At 48.4% G+C, this 9,026-nt stretch overlaps 1 protein-coding gene across 1 annotated transcript in view; it reads left to right on the top strand.

The window, feature by feature from the left end:
• The first annotated feature begins 1,539 nt into the window (after window positions 1–1,539).
• The window catches only part of PASD1 (PAS domain containing repressor 1), a 114,216-nt gene continuing 106,729 nt past the window's right edge, over window positions 1,540–9,026 (top strand). Inside the window, exon 1 of the mRNA XM_037407684.1 lies at window positions 1,540–1,826. The gene's annotated coding sequence lies outside the window, so the exon portion shown is untranslated. The remainder of the gene's footprint in view (window positions 1,827–9,026) is intronic.

The raw sequence follows: 9,026 nt of genomic DNA, 5'->3' as shown, positions 1-9,026 counted from the left end.
GAATCACCTGGGGTCTGGGTCCCAGGGGGGTTGTGCCTGTACAAAGGGAATGCTGAGCCCTGGCCCTGCGGGTCATCCGGAGGCTCATGTTCAGGGAGGGATGGAGAAACTTACTGTAATAATACTAAGATAGACCTACTTTGGGTTCAAGTGAGTTAGTACCTCAAAATAAATTACTTCTATCAGCTTGGGCTTTTCTGGGTAGGATTTTGAGCAGAACGAGCTAATAATGATTCTGGCGCACTGGGATTTTAAATGGCATTCTTGCTGCTTGGTGTAAACAGAAGGTGATAGCACAGTGTGTGGGAGGTCTTTAATCTTGTACTCTAGATTTACATTTTGTAGGATTATAATTTTTTTTTAAGCTTTTTGTTTCATCTTGAGCACTAGCAGAGGCAAGCAACTAACTAAAGGTACATGCAGAGCATTTTAATGTGGCTTTTTCCTAAAATCACCTGAGCAGCCAAGCCCCCTCCAATCACAGCCCCACCCTCCCATCTGCATTTCATAAGGGTATTATCACTGTAATTAATAGGAGTTGTGTAACAGTACCTAATTAAACTCTGATCATATAGTGTAAATTTAACTTGATTATCATTAGCCTCGGTGAACTCTGCAAGAGATTAATCCTGGTGATTCACTCAGCGCAGAAAGCAACAGCGCCAGTTCTGCAGAGGACCCAAATATTAGTGTACAGAAATGCTCTGTGCTCCGGGGTAACCCTGCGAGGTGGTGCTGGGTACCGGTGGTCACACCGGTGTTGGCGAGGGCGTTGCAACTGGAGGCTCCCCATTTCCAAACTGGTTAAAAGCCACTGGGATGCCAGCAGGCTCCTGCAGCGCAGATCTTAATATCACTGAATAAGGAGTCTGTGAGAGGATTATGGCTTATGTAAGAGTTTTATGTCTACAGCCCCTTTGCGTTTGTGGGCTGTGTACCTTGTCCACCAATGATCCGTGGACACCAGGACCTCCTGAATTGAGTACAAGCCATGTTTTGTTTCAGATGAGATTTCAAATACAGGACCTGGTCCCTGTCCTACAAAAGCTGGTGGGGCTTTGTCTGTGGGAACAGAGCAAAGGCATTAATGTTATTTATTTTGATTTCTGCAGATTAAAATGCTGCGTGCTTTGCTTCTGCCTGGTGTGCTAGCATTTTTCACCAAGTAAGCCTTTGGTAAAATAGTCTATTTTTTCTGTATGTAGTCCAAAAGTACAGGGCGTGGGGTTTGTCCTGTCTTTCACTGAGGACATCTGTTTGTTTGCCGCTAATAATAGTTTAATCAATGGGGCTGATTCCTGCATATTCTCCATCTGATGGTAGCTCAGAAGACCCAGATGACGGCAGAAAAAGGTCTGTAGTGTGTCACTTTTTTTTTTTTTTTGCTTAATTAAAAGCAAAGAGAAAGTTTTACTCTTGTTTGCATGAATGGTCACATCAAACAGTACAGGAAAATCTAGGCCAAGCTGCTTTCAGCAGGCTAAGGAACATTATACCGTTGCACCGTGTCCTTTCAGACTAGCAATGCCTCTTAATAAACGTCAGGCACCTTTTGAACTTTCTTTGATACTGTTAGCTTTGCTTTTCTCCAGCACCCCAGAGCCCACCTTGCCCCCCCCTCGCTTGCCACGGCGTGGCTGTTAGGAGATGTGTCCGTGCGGGATGGGAAGGAGAGGGATGCGCGTGGGGAAGCGCGGCTGGTGCATCCTCGCTGCCTGCAGAAACGGTGCCGGTTATATAACGTCCTCGCCGGGTAACGAGGTAAAACTCCGTCAACTCTTCTGCAGGAGGTTTCAGAGGGTTTGGGGCTGCTGGCTGGCTCAAGGGTAAGTCAGGGATGTGTGTCTCGGGGGTGTGTGTGGTGTGGCGGGGTGCACACACGTGTTAATGTGTGCGGTGCTGACAAGGGGCTCCAAAATCACAGGCTGAGGTGTGGGTGCAGGCGATGGTACCTCCAGCGAGCACGGCCGCTCTGCGTGGTTAGCATGTTGCCTGAAATGGATTATTTTAGGATATTGCCGCTTTGTGAAACAGCTCTGTAACTTGTTTGTACTGTTTTTCTAGTTTCCTCTAATGCATCCAAAACACTATTAAGTATATGCTGTGCTTAAGCCATCGTGGCTTATTCCCTTAATAGTGGTAATACCACTTTTTGAGAGAAGGCTGTGCTGAGGCAGTGAAATGCTTTATATCTAACAATCACGAAATGTGGACGCTATTCAGAACGTAACTTGCTGGGGTTTGCTGTTGTTCTTTGCACTTGCGGAGTTGTGCCTGTTTGCAGCTCAGCTGGTGTGTTTGCTCGTCTGAGTGCAGATGTTCATGCTGACTGGTGAGTGCATGCTGGATAGCCGCGTCCGTGAGCACCGGACATCAGTGTCTGTTTTGATTTAAGACTGGAGCTATAGATCCGGATGTGCTTGCCACTGTCACAGCAGAGCTACTTCTATGTGTAACGCTCTCGTGGAGCGACTGTCAAATGTGCATCTCAGAGCAGAAAGCAATCTCTGTTTGCAGCAAGATGAACAACAGACAGGATGCCAAGCTTTTTGGGATTGTGTTACGGGGGGTTTTGCTTGCTCTGTGAGTGCTGTATATGCTTAAAGTAAGTGGGAGTTACTGGGGAAACAGAAGGGCTGCAGAGGGGGGCTGTGCATCCGCAGCCCAGTTAGCTGTAAGCTCAGAAGATTCAAACAGCAAGAAACAAAGCCCAAATGAACCTAAATAAGTAAGAGGATCCGAATTATTACAAACGGAAATGTTTGTTCCTGAACAGTCAGGTGCCCAAATGCAAAGCAGCCTCAGGCTGTGGGACTGGCATTGTGAGGGTGAGCGTTGTCCTAAAATGAACTGTGCAACAGAAAAATCGCTTGGTATTAGCTACAAGCTCACACTCCCGTGGGCCCATGAATCTCTTGTGCTCAATTTTTAGATTCTTCTTTCTGTTATTCTCTAAAAGGTACTTGATGCCACAATTCCTGTCACTTTGGCTTTTGCATTTGTTCCTGGCAATATTCGGCGGGAATAGGAGGCTGCTGGGGCCTGCGTCCTACTTCATCTTCATTCTCCTGTCACTGCACTTGGGTCTGGTGGCCCCATAGATGCGGCTGGTCCCCAGCTGATTATGTGGCCCTTGCATGAGGAGATGTGTGTAAGCAGAGGGGACTGACCCCGAGGGCAGTGTCTCACTCCAGACTCATGTGAGCTGCATGAGGGCTGGTTGCCAAACATTTTGTATGCTGGGTTTGGGTTGTGGGCAGTCTGATGTGTGGTGGCCACTGCTTTTGCACGTTACCATCACCAGCATGTTGCTGGCTTGTTGCAGAAGTTTTGTGGGGAGCAGATCCCCAATGTTTCAGACCCCCACCCCGGGCACCCCAGGAAGGGTGCAACAGGGCTGGTTGAGGCTGGTGGCGGTGGTGTCCAGGACTTGGACCTCAGGAAGGGAAAGGAGCTAGTGAAACGCCACCTTGGTGGCAAGCATGGCATATAGGCCACCTCCCCTGGTGCAAGGATGGTTCTCCATGCTGCAGGAACTCCTCATTGCTTCAGGAAAGATCATCAGTTGCCTGCTATAAGTGGGTGCCACTAATAAAAGACATTATCTGTGAAGACTTGAAGGCAGGTTGAGGCAGGAGCTGTTTCTTACCACAAGCTACGTGGTACAGTGAAGACCACTTTACTACTAGCCTACAAGCATGACCCTGTCTGGGGTCTGCACTCACTCTAGGTTATGCCCTGGGGAGGATAGCGGGTGGGTGGTAATTACAGTACCAGATGGCAAGGTGTAATTCATGGTTTTATTGCTCTGAACATGCTCCTGAGATCACAGCTGTGTGTTTCTGCAGTGCTCCAAGTAACAGGGGAGAAGGGCAAGGAGGAAGCATGGACATGGAACAATGGGTCTGTCAAAACCTGGCTTGGTGCTCCCTTCTGGATCCCCCTGGGCTCGATCCTTGGGCCAGAAACGGATCACACATTTGAAAATATGATTAGTATTTAGGTCTCTGTCTTGCTGGCCAGTTCCCAGCTGATGCCAGCCAGAGGCACACAGAAGTCAGTTTGACCTGCAGGTTGTCTGGTGTCCAAGTGCAAGAGGTCCGGTGGAGCAGGTCTGTATCCCAGGAAGAGCTGCCTGTGGCCAGAACTGGACAAAATGGAAGGAGCAGTTGAGATGACCAGAGCCCTGAGCAGGCACGCAGTGCTGCCTGGTGAGAGCTTACAGCATGGCGCTGAACCGCAAGGTAGCTGGGACTGTTGCTTTTTTCCCCTTCAGGCAGCAACTGAGCCTGATTTGGATGGGGGTTTTTTGGCTTGATTAGATTTTATATTTTAATTTTTTTTTAATCCAGACCCAAACCAAAACATGGTCTGGTTCTGGCCCAGGGGAGTGGTCCAGCTGAAAACTGGTGTCTGTTTGACCTGTCCCCCAGCAGGACTTCCAAGACCAGGAGTGTAGTGCCATACTGCACTCTCCTGTCTATCCTCTCCCTCCCTCATCTGTGCTGCATCACTCCGTTGTTCATGCCAGATGCAGGAATCGGAAGCAGTGGACAATATTAAGACTCCACATGGTGCTGTGCACTGGCCAGGGGAAAGGAGACACTTGGACATAGACTGTCTCTGTTTCATCCACTTTAGTTTTCTCCACGTGAGCTCATTTCAGCTGGTTGGAAGCTAATGAGCCAGTTTGGTCCTGGGGTTAAAACTGACCCAGAACAGTTTCGGCCTGCCAGGCTCCCTACTTCTGGGGTGGGATGCAAGTGATTAGAAGCAGCACAGGACTGGCCAGGAAACAGACTGCTAAATGCACATCATCAGTCATAACAATCATTATAATAATTGGAAATGATGGGCAGCCTTGGTAGGAACTTAAACATAGATGCCAAGAGTTAACCACGTCTCAAAGACTATGCTCAGCTGTCTCTTTGAGGTAATTTCTGTCTTGCTGGGCAGGAAGATGTGAAAAAACCCCTCTGCTTTCCCTTTCCAGGAGGGAAAGACGAGTTAGTCCTGCATGCATCAGCAATGCAACAGTTCCCCCAGAACTGCAAAGACAGCAGTGGCGTTAGACCTTCTGCCACTGCAAGCCCACGAGCGCTGGGTGCATATTTGAGCACAGGCAGAAGGCCATAAGTGACCATAGGTATAGAAGTATCACATGGCTGCCTAGCTCTTCCTATGTGATTGCCGTGGTGGTGGTGGCTTTGTAACTTCGGCAGCCCCATAGCAGGGCCTGCAGGGTCCCGGTTGCCGCCTGCAGATGGTGAGCCTTGCCCTATATACCGAGCAGATTTCTCTCTGTGCGCATGCCTGTGTTTAATTGCCATTATGAAATGGTAATAAAAAATTTAAAATAACATTACAATGTGGTGTGGAGCAGGGATTTGCAAGCCAGCTGCAAGTCTGTTGATGAAGATAAACTGTTCAGAGTTTATCTGAACTCTGCTGTTGGAGGGTTGGTCCGCTCTGTTAACTGCTCTCTGAGCAGGCTGACATTGCTTGTGGTGTTTGTCACTGACTTGTCTGGGTCTGACTGTTTCAGTCCCTCTCGTGAGTCTTTCCTATGGTGGAAATTTAGCTTGGTTAAAACTCCTACCAGCCAGATGCCTCAGCAAGAGCCATGCTAGGCATGCTTTTGCCCAGGGAGCAACTTCCTTCTTGAAAAACAGTTATTTTGGTGCAGATGAGGGCTATTAGGACTGCTTTGACTTCCTGACTGGTATGCATTCTGAAAAAGTCCCCGTGGAGATAATTTAATGCCACTGAACCCCTCTCTCCCTGATGCAGCTGCAAGAGCAGCGCTGCCTCTAAGACAGCAGAGACATGGTGCTGTGTTACATCGCAGGGCTGAATGCTGAGCATCTTTGCACTGTTAGTTGACAGCCATCCTACCAAAGGTACCTGCAGGTAGGATTTTGCTTCCTTTAAACACCAGGAGGAGAGATGCCCAATGGAGCAACTGCAACATTTGCCTTCCTGTGCCCCAGGGAGTAAACCAGCCCAGCAAGCCTGCAGCAGGAAACCAGCACAGCCCTGTGGTGGTGCTGATGTTTGTTGGCAGCTGCTTCAGCCCTTAACCCACGGTCCCCACCAGTTCTGAGTCCTTAGGCTGAGCAGTTGGGCCTTTAATTTCTGTTGGGGTGGCTGTAACAGAAGCTGCCTGCAAAATTCAGCTGCAGTCAGAGCACTTGGTAGATCTCCCGTGCACGGGGACCACCTCTGCTCAGCTGTGGTGCTGAGGTCAGATGCCTGCTCTCGCGCCACTGTAGGAGCCCGGTTCTCCTCGAAACCTCTGACAAAGCTGATCTGAAGCTGGCAGGCAAATCAAAAGGTGACCAAGAAGAGGGGGTAGGGCACAAGACTGCTCAAGCGTTTCTGCTTAAGAAACTGAATAGAACGGTTAGAGAGCTTTACCAGCAACCAGTGTAGATGTGTTCCCAGACACTTACAAAGTTTTAAATTGAACGTTTGAAGTAATTGCTGTGTTAGAAACGACGTGTTCGGTGCTCTGATGCCTCTCATATGTGCTGGAGACAACTGTCTACTGTATATTTGAACATCAGGCCTCATCCTGCTAGTTTCTGCTTGAGAGTCTCCTTCAGTTCATTTGTTGATGGTTGTGCTGGGGGCAGGGATGTCTTAACAGAACAAAAAGCAGAGTGGAAATAAAGAGATCCATGTGTGCAATCATCAGATGGCGAGAGCACGTGGTCACTTCTGGAATTAGTTGTACCAGAACTTGGAGTGAGCAGTTGTATTTCTCTTACCAGCATTCAGTTTTAAGATTTATCATATTCAGAATTCATATTTATCATATAAAGCTTGACACATCTCTTGATGGTCATGAGAAAGCAACAGTGTCTGGGGTGTCTTGGGGGGTTTTTTTTGTGATATCACCACCTGCCTGTAGTTGTTTCAGCAACCGCTGTGGAGGAAAGTTCCTGGACTTGTGTTTATGTTACCATGTCTCTAGAATAAATCACAGCACTACCTAGCATCCAGATTAACAGAATGTGAAAATGCACCTGGTGAACACACAAATAACCCTAAAATCTTGCAGTATTAACCCAATGCTAAGGTTATAAATAACCATAAAGACCTAGGTGAAGGCGTCAGTGATAGAAGTAGGGGGAAGGGACGGGTACTGACCGTGCAGAGAAGAGGTTTTCATATGATGAGAGGTACCTGGATGTTTCCTGTTGAAACACTGTGCTCTTCATGCCACCCTCTTAAATCTCCTTGCCTGCTCATTGAATTTGAGAGCTGTAAATGTTTGCACATGTTTGTTGCTGCAAGGATAGGCGAAGAAAAGTCCTTGAGAAGTTTTTGGGCCACACAGTGCAGAAGCATGTCACATCACAGAGAGAATGATTTGGAGAATCTGAGTGGAGCAGGCTGGTGAGCAGGTTCATGTTACCACCTGTCTGCCCTGGCATGGTTTTGGCCTTTAAATGGCACAAACATTTTCTGTTCTTTTTCCCCTTTTGTTAATGCCTTGGGACAGGGCTCTGTGTCGTGGTCTGTTGGGACCAGCAAGAGCTGGTGAGGAGCAGCTAGGTGGCAGGGCTGGAGCTCTGTGGGGCTGGGCTGGAGCCTGTGCTGGGGCAGGGACCATGGGATCCCCACACAGCTGTGCCCCAGATGTGTGGTCCAGGGACGGGACCAGCGCTTGCCAACCCCTGCTCCCACCCATGCTCCCCATTTTGCTTTTGGGATGGCAAACCCCTCTCGCCTGCAGGCCAGGAGGAGGTTGTCTTCCAGCAGACTGCTGTGCGTGTGCCTGGGGTACAGCAACAGGATATTTGGAGCAGAGAGCCCAAATGGCACGTGGAGTGTTGGGAAGGGTCTCCTGGCTCCATAGGAGACACCTCAACAACTAAGCCACTTCACCCATCCCCAGGCCCCCCGTGTCACATTGCAAAGTGCTGCCTCGGGGTAGCTGCTAAAGCCACGAGCACCCATCTCACCAAGGTAGAGCCATTTGATGCACTTTGCAGTAAAATGACTCTCTGGTGCTTACAAATCTTCCAGGGTATTAAAATGGGCTTAAACCCTACTGTGTTTCTTGCTTTAGCTTGGGGGTGGCTCAGACCTGGGTTTGACTGGCAGCTCAGCCACTGCTTGCAGTTGAAGTTCTTTGAGCTGGGATGATGAGTCCTTGTCTTCCCCAGCCCCTGTTCACCCCACAGCCTTGGGGCAGGCTGAGTTCAGCTCCAAGCTGCAGCCGGTGGAGCTCCCAGCACGTAAACCTCAGTGGTGGGGTCAGAGCCAGGTTGATCAGAATTAGCCCAGCTTCAGAAGATAAAGGCTTTTGGTTTAGAGGGAGAACGGGAGTGGACAAGAATGGTTTCCAACATGCTAATGAAAACCCTAAAGTAAATAACTAAGCATTTTTCCACATCGGTGTAGCCCTTGGAAAGTTTCCCAAGGATGGCTTTAAAGACCTCATTGTAAAATAGTGGGATGTTTTTTCCCCACGGGTGTATGTTAAATCATTTCATTTTCTCCACTTGAAATTATTACAAAATTACCTAGTTTTGGGATTACTGTGAAGACCTTTGGGAAATTCTTCTCCTGGGCAGCATTGTGAGACGTGCTATGGCTGCACAGGTCTGCAGTTTTGTATAGCAGGTGAATCTTGCCTGCCTGGCTGTAAAGGGGAAATCATAGGTTTGACCGAGGTTATGTTTAAAACTGTCATCAGCAGTGAAACTGGCTCTGTTCTTTAAATCAAACTTTTAAAAAAGTGAGGCTTTAGTACAAATGGTGTTGTTTGCTACAATCTGACTCAGCCATTTTTTTTTTTCTAGTGGAAGTACTTTGTTGCAGGAATTAACAAATACGTAGTTACTACCAAGCTGGTTTTAACATTGCAACACAAACGGGTAGGTAGGAAGCAGAGGTCCTCCCCTGTGTGCATCTTCTGTCTACCTGGAAGAGCAGTCGGGCTCTTACCTGCTGATGCAGAGCGCCTCGGGGAAGGTGCTGAGCCCTTTTGGCCAGGAAAGGAGTGCTGATGCTAT

This window comes from Falco rusticolus, chromosome 14 (assembly GCF_015220075.1).
Source record: "Falco rusticolus isolate bFalRus1 chromosome 14, bFalRus1.pri, whole genome shotgun sequence".
Taxonomy (NCBI): Eukaryota; Metazoa; Chordata; class Aves; order Falconiformes; family Falconidae; genus Falco; species Falco rusticolus.
The sequence above is the reverse complement of the archived record's forward strand: the minus strand, read 5'-3'. Positions and strand labels throughout refer to the sequence as shown.